Source organism: Thermobia domestica, chromosome 2, assembly GCF_964235325.1.
Source record: "Thermobia domestica chromosome 2, izTheDome1.hap1.1, whole genome shotgun sequence".
Classification (NCBI taxonomy): domain Eukaryota; kingdom Metazoa; phylum Arthropoda; class Insecta; order Zygentoma; family Lepismatidae; genus Thermobia; species Thermobia domestica.
The window spans coordinates 46,538,643-46,559,467 of NC_137455.1; the positions used below are offsets into that span (position 1 = coordinate 46,538,643).

The 20,825-nt window shown below is 36.4% G+C and overlaps 1 protein-coding gene and 1 non-coding gene across 4 annotated transcripts in view; both read right to left on the reverse strand.

Annotated features, from left to right (window-relative positions):
- LOC145671617 (cysteine-rich secretory protein 2-like) overlaps positions 1-20,825 on the reverse strand; it is a 242,389-nt gene that overhangs the window by 94,054 nt on the left and 127,510 nt on the right. The window lies entirely within an intron of this gene.
- Positions 844-915, reverse strand: TRNAP-UGG (transfer RNA proline (anticodon UGG)). Its single transcript has one exon. It is a non-coding gene; the product is annotated as a tRNA-Pro (tRNA).

A 20,825-nucleotide genomic window follows, 5' to 3' on the forward strand; every position in this document is an offset into this window, starting at 1 on the left:
AATTTTTGAGGGGCATGCCCCCCTTAATCCTTTGTGTGTGCAAATAGATTTTTTTTCACGTTTTAATCGTAGGCTGAAGAGCTATGAATCCTGCAAGTCTCGTTCCAGTCGTTCAACCTCTTCTACGCTAAACCCACGAGTCCAACCCTTACCATAAGATTTTCTCTTATCTTTCATCTCGTAAATTCTGTAGTAATTTCGATTCTCGATTAATTTTATTTACAATTTATCGGAATCTTTCTGCGTCACCAGAGATCCATGAAGGGTGTGGTATACCATTTAAATCATATTTATGTTTTATTGGAGTATATTGTGTAAGGACTTGCTTATCTTTAAACGTTGATAAATGTTCTTCATTGTCATCGTACAATTACTTTACTAACTCATAGTTTTTATGCTATGAATCACGTAACACTATAGTACGGAAGGTATAACGTCGTTGGTTTCCCGCGAAAAGTTGTAGTGATGTTTATGGGGAGTGGCCAGCTCGGTTATTCATGGCTCGCTGAGCGCTGCAGACGGTTGGTGGTGATTGGCTACCTTCTTACCACACCCCCAATGACGAGCAGGTCCAAGCGCGTGAAGGCAACGACGTTATACCTTCTGGACTATAAAATAGTATTTCACATCTAAGACTTGGATATACTAGTGTTACCCACTAGACTCGTCAAATTTCTCGTATCGGAAACGATACAAGAATTGCCATGTTTCTGACCCCGCCTTGAATTTTAAAAGGTACTTCCTGTCTCGACTAGTTTTCAAGACGAGAAATTTCTGTTCTCTTGGGCAACACTAATCTCTGTTCAATTAATATATTGTAATATTAATAATATGAAAAAGTAAGGGCTCGTCCGGGATTTGAACCCGGGACCTCTCGCACCCAAAGCGAGAATCATACCCCTAGACCAACGAGCCACTGTATATGTTTCCTCACATACATAAAGGAATATTTTTCGGAGTAAAGATACATAGGTTTACAGTAAGTGATAGTAGAACTGCAGGGGACCATATGATATGGCAAGTAGCAAAACATGTTTTCATACCTGTCTTGTAATGCTATTCACTTCACACACTTTTAGCTTTGATTGTTTTCGGCAAAGGCGCAGTACAGAAAGTTTTCAATAGTCAACGCAGTTTGGGTACTAGATCGAAAATATGAACCTCAATATCCATAGAATGTTTCAAACTTCACACCTATCTTAACCATTCACTAGTTAAAACTGTTCATCGTACTTTCGTATAATAAAGTAGATCTTGGGGTCTAAAATTCGATCCATCAGCGATGAAACGGGTCATAAACTCGTGACTCGTAAGTTATCAGACCCGTGAACCACTCGCGACCGTTTAATCCTTAACCCAGGGCCTCGCAATTTCGTAATATACACGGAGAGCAGGAAGCCTATAATTTCAATGAACATAATTTCTCTCTACATATATATTACATCTTAGAGACTGTTCATTAGGGAAGTGACACAAGTAAAAATAAAATTTTAGATATATGGTTTGGAACTAAGGTAATAAAGATTACCTAATGAATTAATTGTTGTATACAGCAATTAGTCCATTAAGAAAGTTTTCTTTTTTCTTTTTTAGTTTCAAGCAGAAACAGATATTTTTTTACTGTTGTGACTTCCCTCATGAGCAGCGTGTATTGTTACACACACACACACACACACACACACATATATATATATATATATATATATATATATATATATATATATATATATTTTCTGAGCAAATTGAAACATACATGAGCAAATTTGGGTTCACTTTACCTTTTACTTTCTATGAACGATTGTGACATGCAACGCGATTTTGTTCTCACCTTTGTCATAGGGTTACCACCTGTCCTGAATTAGACAGGAAATCTAGGATTTTATGAAAATTTTCAGTGTCTCGAATTACGCCTAAGAAGGACGCATTATAAGACGGGAAATCAAATTATGCCAAACACATACAAAATATGCGACGGAAGCTTTTAATGATAGTTGTAAATTTTGACCCATGTCTATAATATATATCTATAACTATCGAGATATCGATATCGTTCTGTTTTTCGATATCGTAGTTTTTTCGTGTTTGGTAGCACTAATAATCATGCCTGTAGTTCTGTATGGTTGCGAAACATGGTCGCTTACTCTGAGGGAAGAACATAGACTGAAAGCATTTGAGAACAGGATCCTGAGAAGAATATTCGGACCCAAGAGGAACGAGAATGGGGAATGGCGAAAGCTCCATAACGAGGAACTACATAGTTTATACGGTTTACCCAACATTGTTAGGGTCGTCAAGTCTAGGAGGCTTAGGTGGGCAGGTCATGTAGCTACAATGGAAGAAAGTAGAAACGCTTTCAAAGTCTTGACTGGTAGACCCATAGGAAAACGACCATTAGGAAGACCTAGGCGCAGATGGGAGGATAATATTAAGATGGATCTCGCAGAGATAGGAATACAAAGTAGAAACTGGATGCAATTAGCTAAGGATAGAAGTCAGTGGAGAGCTTTTGTGAACGCGGCACTGAACCTGCGGGTTCCATAGGCCATAGAGTTAGTTAGTTAGTTAGGTAGCACTAAAATTACTGCCAATGACGTTATTCTTTGTTTCTACCGATTTGTGGTTCATACATAACTTCTGTTCAAACTGAGTGAACTCGCTGCCAAGGAGCTGACACTACGAATTTTCTGTTTCTTCTGTTTTTTGTTATAAATGTTCATTCATAAATATAAGTCTATATATATTGTAATGTCTCACATGTGTTGTATACAAAGAACTTCACGCTTATGTTTACAAACACAACCACATGGTTTTGTAAGAGCATTCTACACACCAGATGGATACACTATCACCTGCAGACGACGGACTTCTGGCCCCTCCCACGAAGCAGACGACGACGACGGAGCAGCAGCGCCACCACCGTCTGAGGACCTCTATAAATTTGATGGACGACAGCAAACCTGTACCAGTTCTCTGGTGCCCCTCCTATTGTTTGCATCGGAACATTAGGAGTAACCTAACCCCAGGCTTCTAGCCTGCTTCGGGAGTTTTGACTTTTCCTATCTCCTGGCCTAGCCTGCTTCAGGGCTTTGTCGGGAATCCCAACCTCAGCCGCTTAGCCTGCTTCGGAACTCTGTGGCCACCTAACCAACCCACTGCTTGCATCGGAGTTTTGGGTCCCTAACGCCACTCTGCTTACCCTGCTTCGGGGCTCTGAAGAGATCCTGTCTGTGACCTTATGGTCAAAGGCTACCTATATCTAACCTTGCAAACTTAGAGAAATTATCAGTATAGTATTTTTGTAAAATACTATTTATAGTGGAATTTTTATAATTAAAAGCCGGTAGTGGGAGTCGATTACGGACGCTCTTTTTATTAATGCTCTACCTACAACCTATATGGAACAGAGTTTTACAATATGCATTTCTTTCCAATATTCTTAATAACTTATTTTCATATACAAGTTTAGGTATGAGAAACCGGAAATCTTTATTTGTCCATAGTGATTGGTACGACAACTTGGATGTTAGTCCCAAGTCAGAGTGATTTTAACGGCTAGCATACTGCGAAGTGGAAAGCAACGGAAAACTATACCGCCCTATTTTTCCCTAGTTTGCTCACAGCAGAAAAAGAGCAGCGTGAAATAAAAGCAAGAATAAGAATGACGAAAGAAACCTTTAGAACGAAGAAGATACTATTTTGTGGAACCTTGAATAAATAATTGAGAAAAAAACTCATAAAATGTTTCGTTGGAGTATTGCACTGTATGGAAGTGCCAGAGGATATGGTGGCAGGAAAGAGAGGGAGAGGTGAAGGAGGTTATAATCAATAGACGATATCAAAACAGATAAGTGAGAACGAAGAAGTCACCGGAAGACCATGGAGCATGGAAGCTTCTCAATTGCGCCAAGTGACCTCTCAATAATGGCAGAATACGTATTATTGTGATGATGATGACATGTGTCCGATAAGTGTGTCCCGATTTCGGCGCTGCAAGTGTTAGCAGCCTAACTTCGGCATAGCAGACTCTGATTTGCACGAGATGTTAAGATGTGTGTCCGCAACTTGATGACGTCGCTTCTGCAAGATGATACATTCCGAACAACTAGATTAATATATAATGGGTGATTAAGAAACACAATATGAAATCGGTAATCCAACACGTGAATATATGAGCTTTATTATAGGACATCATTAACTCAAAAGAAAATCTTGCAATAATGTTGTATATACCTACCTGATATGATTTCAGTTGTTTTCGTATATGTCCGGGTCTAAAAAGCGTAGCCTCGGAAAAAGGAAACCGAGACCAAAGGTACCCACGTAACTCGGTGATACGTAGAATATCATCATTGCTAAAATCCAAACCATAGTGTTCCTTTCTATCACCAAAGAAGTCCACGAAGATGTAGAAGAATCCATTCGATCTATATTTTATAGTTCAAAAATAATGTTTATGCTCTACAAGTAACAGTGTTATCCCAGGGGCAGTGGTGGCGATTAGGGGGCCAGAGGGGGCAGTTACCTCCCACTTTTTTTGAAATGCCCCTTAATGTAAATAGCTTCAATTGGAAATGTGAAGTTTTTGTATGTATTACTGGTTCATAGAAAAAAAGGTGCCATATTTTATTTGCCGTTTCGTGAGTACATATTGCTTACTTGTGGAGTTAAGAAAGCTTCAGGAATTGTGTTTTAATTGCAATTCACTACTGTCTTCCATTTTCTAAGAGTAATAACTTGATATCGGATTTTTATGTAAATGCATATTTTGTTTCCTTACATGTATCTCTGTTAAACTTGGTAGGGGTTTCTAACAACAATAATACAGCTGGAATTTGAAGTTTTATAGTGCATATAAATGAATATTTCAAAGGTTAGAGCATATATTAGTGCTGAAGAGCATATTCAGCATATTTATGTTTCTACTTCAGATGTATGCTTATAGCATGGAATAAATCCAGTTTTCGCTTGTATTTTCAATACATTTACATGTCTATGTCACAGAACGGCTTTTTACATGGAGCGATGGAAGAATATCTAGTTTATAGAGGATTAGTAATGTTAGCAACCAATCAACAGAACAAATACGCTTACAATTCCCAAGACGTAAAGAGAAATCTAATAATGATAAAGACATTGCAATATCGAGTCAACATCAATTCAGAAACAAGAGACGCGACGAATGCTCCCTATAGGGAAGCATTGAGTTATATTTGACCTACAAAAAGTAAAGGTTTCGATGTTATATTTCACCTACAAATGTGTCACAACTCCTCTGCATATTTGAAAAATGGGGATGCGGTGGCTCAGTGGTAGAGCGCTCACCTCTCATACTTGGGGTCCCTGATTTGATCCCAGCTCGTGCCGTGTGCATTTTGTGGTAGACAAACACCGTGTTCGTAGGTTTTCTCGGGGCTCTCCCACTTTCTTCATTCCACTATTTCATTCATTTCTAATCTTCACCGCCTGCTTTGGCATAACCATGGGACGTAAAACTTAAAGATTTCACTTGGCGTGGGAGACCCGGGTTCGATTCCCGGCGGGAGCTCATGTGGTTCGGATTCCACGTTAATCAGTAGGTCCACGTCTCATATAGCCTCGCTGCTGAAAGGGACGCTAAACTAAAATTAACTAATTAATTAAAGATTTCATTTCATTTATATGTTTGAAAAATCTCTTTCATTGCATTCTTAGTGCATATTTTAACACATTCAATAACATAGTTGCATGCATATTTAATGAATTTTAAGTGCATAAAAATCCGATATCTAGTAATAATATACATTTAATGGCATGTGTGGAATTAAAAATAATCCCCAGTTTCAATATAACTCTTGCAAAACAAGCTTCACTATTCACTACTAGGTCTGTAATTGATATTATTCTTTCTATTTATTTGTTTTGCAAATTTGTTATTAAATAATCTGATCATACAATTTTCCAGTCAGAATTTTAAGATGTTCATGAGCAAGGAATCAAATCTCTTCTTACATCTTCGTTGTTTAAGAGTACAAAGGGTTAGTGCCTACTTGCGTTGCTCTTGTCAATTTCTTAATAAAATATGAAGTACAGTATACGGCATTTTAACTGAAAAAGATAGTATCCTATTAATTATACAACCTTTAGTCATACAAAGTGTTAGAAACAACCAGAAAACTAACATTGATTGTCAAATATTAAGATCAGTCTTGCCACCCACTTTTAACCATCCAATCGCCACCACTGCCCAGGAACCGTAGTTATCCCAAGGAAATTTATAATTCAAATTTCCTACACTTTATATTTCATAACTATTAACAGAGAAATCCGTAGTAATAATGACTTTTCATAACTTATATTTGTTAATTTCACTAAAGGGAATCGGTATCGTACAAATTTTCCATAATCGATATTGATCGGTAAGTTATTTGACAACCATTTAACTTGGAAACAACACCTAAACACAATTACTAGCAAAACTTACTCTAGGCTGGACCTTCTTTAGGATCGCCTTATTAGAGCGATCTTGAGTCACTAGGACATGAGTGCTTTTAATATTATAAAATATTACTATCAATACATATATATGTGTTTACTCAAAGAATATCCGCTTTACAACCTTACTAAAAAAAATTCTGGAAAAGAAGGTCTTATGTTTCGTATAGTCTAGAAAGTGTCTTTATCGGGATAGGTGCTCTTTGCATAACCGATTGGTCCTCATACACAGCTTTGGCATGCGTGATTCCCGAATCGATTACCGATGGATGGAGCAAAATGTTTCATATTGAGCTACCACCATTAGATTTTACATTGAACATTCCATTAAATAAGTAATGCGGACAAACAAGTACAGATTAACTGCAACGTTTGTCAACTTAATTAAGCATGAGTTGTTGTAGTTATCTGAATACCCTGTTTTCGATTCCTGGTGGGGACACTCGGTCGAAAAAGTGTAAAAGCTTCCTCAGGCCAGCCATCCTGAATGAGGTTTTCCTCATTCACACCAGGCAAATGCCGAGACGGTACTTAACATATAGGTCCCAGGCCGCTTCCTTCCTTTCTCAATCCTTTCTTCCGTCTCTTTCCTCGGATAGTGTGATTGTCAAGGGACGTCATCCCTCTTACGTGACGGGCTAATGTGGCCATAGATGCCGAAAGCCAGATATCTAATTCCTAATTCTAATCCTAAGCCGAATACCCTGTTGTTGTGGGTGGGATAGTTCTGAATAATGTTTTTATAAATAGTAGACCATACATGTCAAACTCACGGCTCTCGAATATTTTTTTTCTGTGGCCAACGATTCACTCTGAGAAAGTAACTATATATATATATATATATATATATATATATATATATATATATATATATATATATATATATATATATTAGGGATATGACTTTTTAACTTTTTACAAAATTTTAATTTTCCTGATGTATTTAATGAACTTTTGCCTATACGTTACTTCTCTGGTGTTCTTTTCGTTCGGGGTTGGAAAAAAGTCCCGCACCTAATCTATTGTCATATGCGAGGTAAGTGAAAAAAAAAACGATATATGATAAGAATTTCTGATTCGCAAAATATGATAATGGAAAGAAGTCTCGCATCTAGAAAAGGTTTAATAGACATTGGTAGTGGTAATGTATCTCTTTATCGTATATTTACAACCAAACTGTACAGATCTTTGTCTGCACATCAACACTCAGGCACGCAGAAATTCAAAGATTCCTATGTAAATAACACATTGTGTTTTGTTGTAAGTTATAAGTAAGCTACATAGATACAAGTTAATTTCCAAATTTTAATTTATACTATACACATTAAACTCTTTTGCAAATCACTTTTATTGGTGTTACGAGCCTAGTAGGTTGATTTGCCGGTGATAAAACTTTAGCAATCTTTTCTTTTATATGTATTTGCAACAGTCCTTCCCTCAATTGTCTTTCTAATTGCGATCTCTCCTATTTTTAGATTAAAAATGTCATTCGAAACCAAAAGATCAAAATCAGCAGTTGAATCAGCTGGAAAAAAGTGGACACAGAACTTAGCTTCATGTTGAAAACGCCGTCCCAGCATATCAGAAATGAAAACGGACATGAGTGAAATGTGTAAAATGCCTACAAACAGAGACAGAGTTGATAGATATTTGGGGTTGTGCGATGAACTGAAAGGGCAGTCGGATAGAATAAAGATAATCTCTTAAGAACTGTGTAGACTTTGGGAGAAGCTGAATTTTCCTTTGCTTACTATGCAGCAAATTTCAGCATAAGTTGCCAAGCTGGTACAGTTGTTCGTAAAATATAGAAAGAGGAGGAATGAGATATTTGAAAAATCTCTCACTAGTGTCTTCGATATTACAAAAGAAAAAGGAAACTGGCTTTTGCAGTGAAGAAAAAGAATTGTATAGAAAACAACTTGAATCTGGTGGCCGAGTCGGATACACTACCGAGAAAGTTGCCTCTATATCAACGATCCATCCTTCAAAAAGGCGAAGTAGCTCAATTGGTGGGTGTACAAGCCAAGTGCAACATGTGAGTATCAGCGATACTGAAGAAGGTAAGGTCAGCAGTGACTCTGAACTTTCAGAAGAGCCTCCTCTATGAAACGTAAGTGTCAAGCAACAAAATCTGCAGCCAAACTCGTGTCAAAACTATCTCTGTCTACAAGAAAAGCAGCGAAAGTTCTTCAGAACTTGGCTGAGGAAGAAATAAAGGTACCCACACATTCGCAATCAGGGATTTTGCGTCGAGTGATCAAGGAAGCTGAAACAATGAAGAACCGGTTTTGAAGAACTTTTCGGTGAACAGGAATTCTGCTTGCATTTTGATGGGACGAGAATAGGAAGAAAAGATTATCAAGTGCAGAATTGTGAAAGAAGTCTTCGCCTTGGAGTTTTGGTTTGTGAAAGCAGATCCGCCGAGAACATCTATATCTTATTGCAAGCCTTGTTGGATGAGTATAATGCATAGAAGAGTATTAAAATGATAATTTCTGACATCACAGCATTGAATATAGGACACAAAAGTGGTCTTGTTGTTAGACTCCAGAGAGATTTAAACAAATGGGTTTCGATGAGCCTCATTTTATAGGATGTCAGCACTATATTCTTGACCTGGTTCTGCGACACTGGATGGATTTAGTATTCCCAACAAAGTCACGGTCATCCAGCTTCAAGTATCAATTCATTGAAGATGTTTTGGCTCGGTATGAGGACTTACAAGAAAACTATTCTGGCACAGGAAAGGTACCACCACGTGAAAACCCAGGATGGAGAAATGATTTCCGGTTTTTATTTGGACTTTGTGAAGGATATAATTTCTACCGGAAAGAGAACAATTGGCCTCAGTTGAACTGGCAGAAGCTACATTCCCTTAACAATGCTAGGTGGAATTCACGTGCAATCTATGATTGGTTGCCTTTTTTCTCCTTCCAAAATGGAGAGATCAGCTACAACGTACTTGCGACTTCATCGCAACTAGATGGACAAAGGTATGATTTTCAATTCAGCACTATACAGAGGACACATACAATGAATTGCATACTGCTATCTGCGACCTAAAGTTTCCTAAAGCTTTAAAGTGTTTTCCCGCTCACTGGTTTTTCCGCTCTATGCTGGATGTGCCTCGCTCAAATATGGTGGCCGAGCGAGCTGTGAAAGTAATACAATAACATCACAACACTTGCAAAAGTGCCAAATACCACAACAGCAAGTTCATTAACAGTAATTCACAAATTTAAAACCATTTTACTAATGTACTGTATAGAATATTCAGTGCCAAATGCAGACTGTGTAAGTAGACGAATTTTCTTTTAATGCTAAAACAGTATCAATGTAGGTGCGGGAGCTTTTTTTTACAATTAAACAAAATCAAAGACATTTTTGAGGTTCGCAGCCAAATGTTCATTGTTTGCCACCCCAGGCTTTTCAATTTGAAAAAAGTCATATACCTAATATATATAATTGACATTGTAAACAACTTTTCTCACTTATAAAAAGGAATGAGTAGTCAGTGAGTTCCAGATTAACAAACATTCATCGCATCTCTTGTTCTGTGACTCGCTAGTGAGATTGTCATGTTTCTAAACATCCGAAAGTTGGTTGAAGGTAATAGATAAGAGGTGTCGGGAAAGAACACATAGGTATCCATCTACTGCCTGAATTTCCTTATGTTTCTTCTACTTATTATTATTATTTTTTAGAGTATTACAGTATGAAGTCAGATTTTATCTTTTTATAGCTTTTTAAATGCAGTATTGAGTGTGAATTTTTTTTCTTGTGGTCCCGCAGTCGCATTACTGTACAGTGATACAGTGACGACTATTTGCCTACTTGAGATACTGAGCTAGACATGGCTACGCTAGAAAAAAAAAAGTTTTAACAATATTTTTTAATACAATATTAAATCACATAATTTTCTCCTCAATTATCAATTTTCTACCAAATTTCCTGAGTAATTCTTCCTTTCTCTTTCGATCATCTTTCTAATGTTTTGTTTCTTATATATGTGTGTTCTGTAAAAGACCCAAAAATGTGATGTCATAACTCCTACATGGAAACAGTTACAACCTGTTTTCTCCCTGCCTCGATCTGTCATTATAACCCCTCATTTCATCCCACAGTAAAAGAAATTTACCCAATTCCTCTCACTTATAAAGACATTCAATGCAGTTACTTCAGACCTTGAAGCGCAATCAAACTTGTCGACTGAAATAACTACTGTGCATTATTTTACTCGTTTTTCTTATGGATAAACGCGTCTAATTTTCTGGTTTCAGTTCCTACTCAAATGCCAGGTCTTTCTTAAACGCTATCATCTCCTTCAACATCAATTAGTATTATTAACGTTTCTAGTATAAAATTTAGCTTCATCGAAAAATGTAATTACTATTATAAGCTCTTTACCTTCTAAAGGGATCCATGGAAATGTTGTGCTTGTTTTTAAAAATGATTGTTCGTTAGTTTTAATATGTAAGTTGGTTGTATTTAAATTAATCAGACCGCATATTAATTGCTGTGTTGTTTGATGTGAACCTTTGTATTTCTTAGATAGATACGTATGCATAAAAATAAATTTTGAACACAGTATACTCAAGCTAATTCGGCTATCGGTAATACGATTGTCAAAGTGATTTTTTTCTCTTCTTTTCTGCAACTACAGGCCAACAATGCGTAAAATTATAAATCCGTATTAGATTTTGAAATATAGAAAATTGATGTAAATGGATGAGTTTAATCAGGACATTAAAAAATAAATGCAAACACAAGATCTCTTCAAGTAAAGATCTTAAGTTAAAAAGCGTATTTTCTCAGCAAGTCATTGCCATTGGGTACAACCAGTGGCGTAGGGAAGGGGTGGGCCCATCCCTGCAAAGAGTTCCGACAATGTACTTCGGTACTTTGATGCTTGTATCGTTTTTCGGGACAAACAATTGCCTTTCATGTATTCTAAGTTTATGGCTATTCGAAGGATGCGTTTCCCCCCGCAGTGAGCGTGAGCTATGTGGCTACTCGGTAATTTTACTTTCGCCACCAGAGTTATAAATCATACTGTGAGCCAGTCAGAGTTTCCAGGTCTTTTTTTTTTTTATTTCCCTCGCCGGAAGGGTACAATCATAATGGCCTGTTTGAGTTACTTTCTTGTGAGAAGACATGAAGGTTATCGATGGAGTATTATTCTTAGCTACAGTTTCTTCTTGTGTAAAGAAAAAAAGACGGCAAGGCAAATGCCGATTTAAAGTGCATCCCATTAATAGACAAAGACTACTGCACGGCGAATTTCACTGGCAACTGGAAAAGGAAGGGAGTCTTTTATTTTTCCCTTCCTTTACAGGGCGGCTATTTGAAGCGGTCACAACGCGTTTTTATTGCTCATGCGTATGCTTGGAATACGTTGACCATGTATTTAAATGTGGATGGCTAATCATAAACGCGAAAGCAGTAAAAAACGCGGAGAAAACGTCAGCTCGAGCGTATTTGGTGCGTTTCGGAACAATAAACCACCTGCTGTTTTAAAGATGTCAAAAGGAAGGGGAAAAGGGAAGACGTGTTGCTAGGCAAGGGGATTTTAGCAAGAAACAGCTGCTTTGAAGATGTTTTGTGCAGAGTACTCTGCTATTATAGACCTGGACTTGGCAAGAAAGACTTGGAAACCCTGACTGGCTCACAGTATGATTTATAACTCTGGCAAAAGTAAAGTTACCAAATATCCACCTTGGTCGCGTTCGCTCTAGGGGATAACGCTTCGAAAACACATTCTCAAATAGCCACAGACTTAGACATCCTTTACCGGTTCCGAAACAGCAGGCGGTCTATTGTTCTGAAACGCACCAAATACGCTCGAGTGGACGTATTCTGCCCGTTTTTATTGCTTTCGCGTTTGTGATTAGCCATCCACATTTAAATACATGGTCAGCGTATTCCAAGCGTACGCACGAGCCATAAAAACGCGTTGCGAACGCATCGAAAAAGCCGTGCACTAAATCAAAACAAAATATGTCACTAAGCATAGACAAGCTGTGTAAAATGTTTGCATTTTAGGGATATTGAAATCGAGTTGTCCACGAATCCCTGCTGTCCAAAGGGAAGAAAGGAAAGAGGTGAGGTGGGTCTGTGTGCATATGGCGACCTTGAAGTTTGTTCTACTGTTTGACATAGCAATGACCACAGTTTTCAAGTACCTTCTTTGACCCAAAACCTTTGCAGACTGAGCCAGGCAATATTGAAAAGAATCAGTTCCTTTCTAATCATAAAAGGAGGTTCCGAAAAAATTAATCCATGGAATGGACACATTTGAGCCCAAGAATTCATTTACTCGATAAAAATAACAAAATACGTGACCTATCATTGGCTATTTTGAATCATTCACCGCTGTTCCCAGTAGAATTAACTACTACAGGAAACCTAGGTTTAACACCATTCACTTCTAGCCGCAGTTAGCATCAAAGAAAGCGGCGATCAATTGATTTCGATAAATTCTCAGCAATTACTTTCCTTAACCTACAAAACAAAAAAGAAAAAAGAAAGAAATAAGGAGTAAAAATAAAGATTGCCCTTTGTTGTTTTGGTTTCATTCAGATGAAATATTTTAGAAAACTTTTTGAACATGAGAGGCTGGAAATCGTAACGTGTGACTATTAATGTCACAGGAGTTCCTGATATTTGATCAGTTAGAGCCATTCAGAAGATTTGTTTGAGTTATACGTGTTCGGGTGCCGAAAGAAGAAATGAAATGAAATGAAATCTGTGAGTTTTACGTCCCACGGTTATGCCGGTTAGGCTAAAGGAGACGGTGATGATGAGAGATGAGTGAAATAGTGGAATGAAGAAAGCGGGAGGAAACGGAAAACCCACGAGCACGATGTTTGTCCACCACAAAGTTCACTTGGCGGGGGCTGGGATCGAACCCGGGACCCCAAGCACCAGAGGTGAACGCTCTACCACTGAGCCACCGCGCCCCCCGCCGAAAGAAGAAGTTAGTTTGCAATTGCAAAATGTCGGAAAGGGTTTTACAAAAGTGGTTAAAGTGGAAGAAGGATAATTGTGTTAATTTCGGTGAGGAAAATGTGCAAACAAAGAAACCAAGAAACAACGGAGAAAAATCTAAAAAGATATAATTCAGAGAAAGACTCGAAAAACATTTGACAAAAGTGGCTAGAACGAAAAAAAAGACAGTACTGATTTTAATTTTGCCGAAGAAAATATGTAAAAAGCAACCGAGAAACAACGAAGAAATATCTATAAAAAAGATTTATTATTATTATTATTATTATTATTATTATTATTATTATTATTATTATTATTATTATTATTATTATTATTATTAAAACTAAACCTGTCTCCCTTGATAAACACAAACGCATCTTGCATATATATACTGTAAATCATTACGAAAAAACAAGTCATACTGTCATATTCAAAAAATTTATTTCTCATAAGCTACTGGGTACAACGTAAGATGTAAATAAAAAGATCTCCATCCTTTTCAGTAATTCGGTAGCGCTCTAAATAATTTTAAATAATTTTAGCGTGAAGAAATTTGATTGCCTTTGAAAGTTGTGTGAACTTTAAAAAATCTTGTATTGAAAATATTTATTGTTTCCAAAACTTGAGAAGAATCCGTATACAGACATTTTATGCAGCAAACATTCTAATATGAAGGAATAAACAATTTTGTTAATTTCAGGACGATTTGCACTCATTCGGCTTATTTTCTGAAAATTTTAATTGCAGAGCTGCAGGTAAATAACATAAGAAAATTTATTTTTAAAATACAATATTTTGAATTGTATATACAGTTGCCTAAGATTTTAGAACACAGCAACAGAAGAGCATTTTTGGTTGCCAGTCTGTGTCAATTTAATCTATTTAGGACTACTCACTTATAATCTTCAAATCTTACTTTATGTCATACTTTGTTCCTACCCGTAAGTTTCTTTTCTAGAAAATTTTCAATCAACAAGCCGAGCGTAGTTTTCTTTCTAGTAACGTGTCCCACTCATCTTACAAGTTAAACATCTGCATGGGATTCGTTAAACGAGTACTACTGTGACAATCGCCTAGAAGCAATTATTATTACATATGTAAATTATGTACAATCAACTCGATATTAAAATTTGGGTTAGCCAGAACACCATTTCTTTTTTTTTCTAAATGAACATCTTTACTTCGCGATTCAATCAGCTTCGATCGCAGGTAACGGAAGGCCAACTTTTCTGGACAATAGATCCCGTTTCTTTCTGTCCTCGTGGCCCACACACAGGCTGAGCAATTAACAGGAATTCTTCGAGAAACTGCTAAAACATCCTTTTTACATTGGAAACATTCAGAAACCCTTTAGCTTTGTAAGCATGTCATAAACTCACCCTGGAACGTTACAACGAACTTTTTTTTTAAAAGAGAACAACGAAAACCGCCACCACAACAAACCAAGTTGCGAATTTTAAATTTTTTTAAAGAAAAGAAAGATCTTTTTGTTTATAGATAGGTACGCGCCCTAACACCGAAAGAAGCTACGTCAGTTGCAATACATTCGTAGAACATTACACACGGCCGCTCTACACACACACACACACTCTAACAAATATCGACGAACTTATTTTTTTTTTTCTTCAAGTGATTCTTAATTAATAACTATGTGCTAGTGCATCGCCGTCGTGGTGTTTTGTGAGGGGCCTACCAGCTAACATTTCCTATTGATTAATATCGTTCAAACACTGTAGAATACATTGATAAATATTATTCGAATTATTTTACTTTAAGAAAAAGGTGTTATCAAAAGCAGAAGTGGTTTGTTGATAGTGGCGGTGATCGAATTTGTTGATAGTGGCGGTGATCGAACTTGTTGATAGTGGCGGTGATCGAACTTGTTGATAGTGGCGGTATCAAACTTGTTTATAGTGGCAGTGATCGAACTAGTTGATAGTGTCAGCCAACTCCCTAGTAGAACAGAATCAAACATTTACATCCCATGGAAGCCCCAGCATATGCTCTGTGAAGAGGCAAATGAGCGACCAGCCGAGTATCCAGTCCAGGAGATGCACACGTCGGGATCCGAAGTAAGGACTTCAACCAAAGAACTGTGACGGAAGCATGGCCCACATGGAAAGGAGCAGGAGACGCTAAGTGCAAGCGAACACTTTAACAAGTTTAACGTAAAGAAGAAAGTACGTGCCTGGTAAGAAGCAGTCATAAAAAGAAATGGCGACCAGTTGCGGTGAGAAGGTAGGAAATATAGTTAATTTATTTCTTCCCCATTATGACTCAAGGCAGGACTATTTTGGCAGATGTCATTCGTCGATTTCTTTACTTCGTTCCCCAATCGGGTCGAGACTGTTGGTGTTGTTTGATTCTCCGTTCCCATACGGAATGAACAATTAACGTGCCTTAATTTTCATCCAATAACCACAAATCCAGTTGCATGTCAGTGATCCATTTTATTTTATCGATTTATTCTATTTTATTGAAGAAATATTACATCTTATTGCATAACCTTTTGAGTTCTTAACTCCTCATCATAAACTAAGACTTTCTGTAACATAATTAATGAAGAAAGGGTCAAAATAAGAACCATATTTGTATCGAGTCCTAATATTTAGAATAATATTCATGTCTGTGGAACTGCAAATTTGAGAGTTGCACTTTGAATAAAACATAAATTCAATGTTATTAGTTATTTGATTATAATTGTTTGGATAGGCACTTTGTAAACGGAAACGAATTGTAGTTGCACATCTATAAAGGTTTTTGTAAAAGCAAGAGTTTCGGCCTATCGGTAGATTAAATAATATACACAAAAGTTAGGATAATTCATAGATAAGTATCTAATTAAGCGACCCATTGAACAGACGGACTCTGATTACTGAAGACAAAAAGTCAACCTATTCAAAATAATGTCCAATCGATATCCCAATTAATTTGTATCAATATTATATGTGTATTTTATTGCTTGTTTATATGGTAATTAACGTTGATTTTTCTTTAGTAATTTGTTTAGATAAAATTGAATAATGATTTGAATGTTTATATGTATGAATATTTAGCTATATGATATATGTGTATATATATGAATATTAAGATCCACAAGTGCACTTCTATCCTATTGTATCTTTTCTATAATTTCACGTTTCCATTCCCATTCGCTAGCAAGTCATGACTTTTAAAATAAATCAAAATTGTCCAATCCTAACTTCTCTGCAGTCTTTTCATTTTTTTCTATTCTATTTTTTAAATTCTTCTTTAATAATAATATCTGGAGGTGATAAATAAACTTCAATTTAAGTAATAACATTCTGTTTGCCACTGTTTAATTATAAGCAGAGAAATTAAAAATCTCATTTACTGTTAGAAATTATTCCATAGCATATATGATAGCAATTCAGATTAATTGTATTTTTTGAGCCTTAATTGGAAATTAATTTTAAAAAAAAAGAATTGTTAATCAGAAGTATGAAATGATTCAGGAAATCACATAATTGTATGCTGAGGTAACAGACTAAATTCTCTATTTAACGTTCTCTGGTGGAATCATTCTGATTCCATAAAAATAATTCAGGTATTGTCATTAACATTTTCAAAAAGCAAACAATGGTATTGATTCCTGTTGAAAAGATTTGTTTTTCTTCTGTTATTTAACTTTTTTTTTATTTTATTGTTGACTACTATAAATTGGTATTCCTTCACTAGTAACTACCTTTATTTTTAATTAAAATTTTATTGCTGTTACCTAATTTCTGTGTAACTTTTGTTATTTAAGCAAAGTAGATTTAAATTCCTCACCCCTGCTAGACATAGTAAAAGCATTTTTTTTTGTTTGTTTGTTTGTCTTGACATTACCAGTAATTTGGGAGATGCCTGAACTGACCACCACAGTCATAATTAATTTGAGTTATTTTGAATTATTTCGATTTGATCTATTTACATTATATCTTTTCAATAAATCTAAAATCTATTGCAGTATTCAGAGTAGTATAGATTTAGTATGGTAAACATCAAAAGACTTGCCGCGCCTTGATAAGATAGTTTATCGCTTGTTTAATTAAGGATAAGGGGGAGTATCGAAGGATGTGATGAAATAGGGTCAGGTTTTTTTTTTCCTGGAGATAGATGACGAAAGGAAAGGTTGAATGACCACTACGAAGGTCACATTGGATGGTCCCTACCGCATGGCCCCTGTGCAGGACCACAATGGATGACCCCTGGAAATGACCCCAGGACCCATAGCCCCTATGCAGGACCCATGGCCCCTACGCTTCAATAGAAGCTACCTGTTAAAAAGCAAATAAAAGGAAATGGTTTCCTTCCCTGCTTGCAGGAACAGTGAATGACAGCAGGCCTCATGGCCCCCTGGAAATGACCCCAACCCATGGCCCCTGAAGATTGCCCCCTGTGCAGGAACCATGGCCCCTATGCAGCACCCATACGAACAGAATGTGAGAAGTGAAAAATATAGCAAGCCATACTCATTGCTAAAAAGGTGGGAGCAGATAAAAGGAAATGGTTCCCTTCCCTGCCTTGCAGGGCCCCTGGAAATGACTCCCAGGACCCATTGCCCCTATGCAGGACCTATACGAACAGTATGTGAGCATATATAATTGATTAGAAGCTACCTGTTAAAAAGATGTGAGCATCCCTCGACTTGATCAAAGTGAAAAGTTAAAAATAAGCCCCCCCCTCCTACCCCCTCCTACAAGTATACTATGAAAAGGGTAATATTTATTAAAACATTATTTTTACTTGTGAGCTGAAGACTGAGTGGCACAGACGTCCTTCCTTGAGAACCGTTGAAATTGAAATGAACGTGCGAGAAGGCGTTTGGCGTGGCTTTAGTGACGTCAAGATTAACTTTGTACCGTATGAGAATGATAAAAGTGATTATAGACTTTACTTATTTACACGAATCACAGATTACTGGCAATCATCTACAAACATTCGTATGATTTGAACTTAATGAGAACTCTGAATAACAATCACGTGTAAGGTTAAAAACCTTTATTATTGACAACCATGAGTGATATCTAACAGAGTTAATCACAGATGGATCACGAGTTTATGTGTACGAGTTTAATTGATATTGATGATAGAAAAAAATAAACCGATAATCACGAGAACTGATGGGTTATTGAACGCTTGCTTGCAATCATCTACAAACATTTGTATGATTTGAACTTAATCAGAACTTTGAATAACAATCACGTGCAAGGTTAAAAACCTTTATTATTGACAACCATGAGTGATATCTAACAGAGTTAATCACAGATGGATCACGAGTTTATGTGTCCGAGTTTAAATGATATTGACGATAGAGAAAAAATAAACCGATAATTACGAGAACTGATGGGTTATTGAACGCTTGCCCTATTACAAAGTGAACTTGTATTTGTAAATATATATATAAACAATTTGGAAACGTTATTACTTAGAGATAACCAGAGAATGGCGAAACATTTATTTTGTTATTACAATCTAATACGAGAAAATAAACTGCAACTTTAGAGATTAATGCCCCGAACTGAACAATTATTATTATTGTATGGATTCAATGTCCACGGTGAGAACATTGACCATGCCCCGCCTATATGCAATAAAGCACACGGACTTATGGGTAAAAAAAAATGGTTCCGCCTATACTAAATAAAGTACTTATATATAAATCCCTATGTTCCCTTTTTCTATATATTATAATTGTTGCTACTGATAGTGTCTTTTATAGTAATTAATTGTGTGATTTTACGTGTGTGTGTGTTTGCGATTTCTAAAAAGTTTGGACGACCAGCGAAAATTGTAAGTTATTATTGTAGTTGATGTATATATCCACACATATTCACTGACGCGCCTCTTGTACATTAATATTTAAATCTAGGGCTAACGAACAAATGTAAAATTGTAATTGACTTTAAAAGTATAACACATAATCGTTAACGTGCCACCACAGGCATTCACATTGAAACGTGAGAAAAAAGTGATTAATTGTAAAATATTTTTAACATTAATGCTACGCGTTTGTTTAAAATGCTATTCATGTTGTGCGCTTACACAAAAGATTTATTTTTTAATTATAGCAAGCATTTACGGAAATAATTTTAAAATGCAATTTTCCCCTAACACATATTGGTTACACCTTTTGTTACAATTGCACTTACGCGAAAGCGAAATAAAAATTACTGTGTTCACCTAACACATGTTGGTTGTACTTTTTAAAATTGCACGTACGCGGACATAAAATAAAAATTACTGTGTTCACCTAACACATGTTGGTTGTACTTTTTAAAATTGCACGTATGCGGACATAAAATAAAAATTACTGTGTTCACCTAACACATGTTGGTTGTACTTTTTAAAATTGCACGTACGCGAACATAAAATAAAAATTACTGTGTGCACCTAGCACATATTGGTTGCACTTTTTACAATTGCACTAACGCGAAAGCGAAATAAAAAATTACTGTGTACACCTAGCACATATTGGTTGTACTTTTTAAAATTGCACGTACGCCCACCAGATTACATTTAAGAACGCATTATAAAATAGTTTGTGTTATATATAACTTCCGCGGATAAATTAGTTGCCTAGCACAAAAATTAAATTGCCTATCCATTATTAAGCTAAGCTAAGATGGCTATACTTGCTAATGTGCATTAGTGGAAAACCACATGTTTTTTTACTAAGCTATTGTAACGTAACCGTCGCTAACGCGCCTTAGTGGAAAACCACATGTTTTTTTACTAAGCTATTGTAACGTAACCGTCGCTAACGCGCCATTACTGGAAAACACATGTTTTTTTTTACTAAGCTATTGTAACGTAACCGTCGGTAACGCGCCTTTACCGTATAACCTAACTTAACGCAGCATTATCCACCTTTGATAATAATGTATAAAATAATTATTATTTTGTTTTAACTTGTTGCTACGCGTTTGCTAATACTGAATAATTGCTTGGAAATGCACACCGGCTCTGCCCTACCCAGAACCACTTGTTTGCGCGTATGTTTTGCCCTGCCCCGCCCTGCACACTTGTTGCCGCGGATGTTTTTTTTTGTTATATAAATGGACATTGACTACCACGGCTTTAAAAACTAATTAATGTAATTATTGTACGCATGCTTCCCTATAAATGCAAGCACGTTTTTCACATGTACACCGTCTGCTACACGATTAGAACTAATAATGGACTTGCAATTTTTCCGAATGGACTTGCACTGCTATACGTTTAAACTAATAAATGTAATTATTGTACACATGCTTCCGTATAAATGCACGCACGTTTTTTTTTTTACGAATGGACTTTTAGTGCTACACGTTTAAAACTAATAAATGTAATTATTGTACACATGCTTCCGTATAAATGCAGGC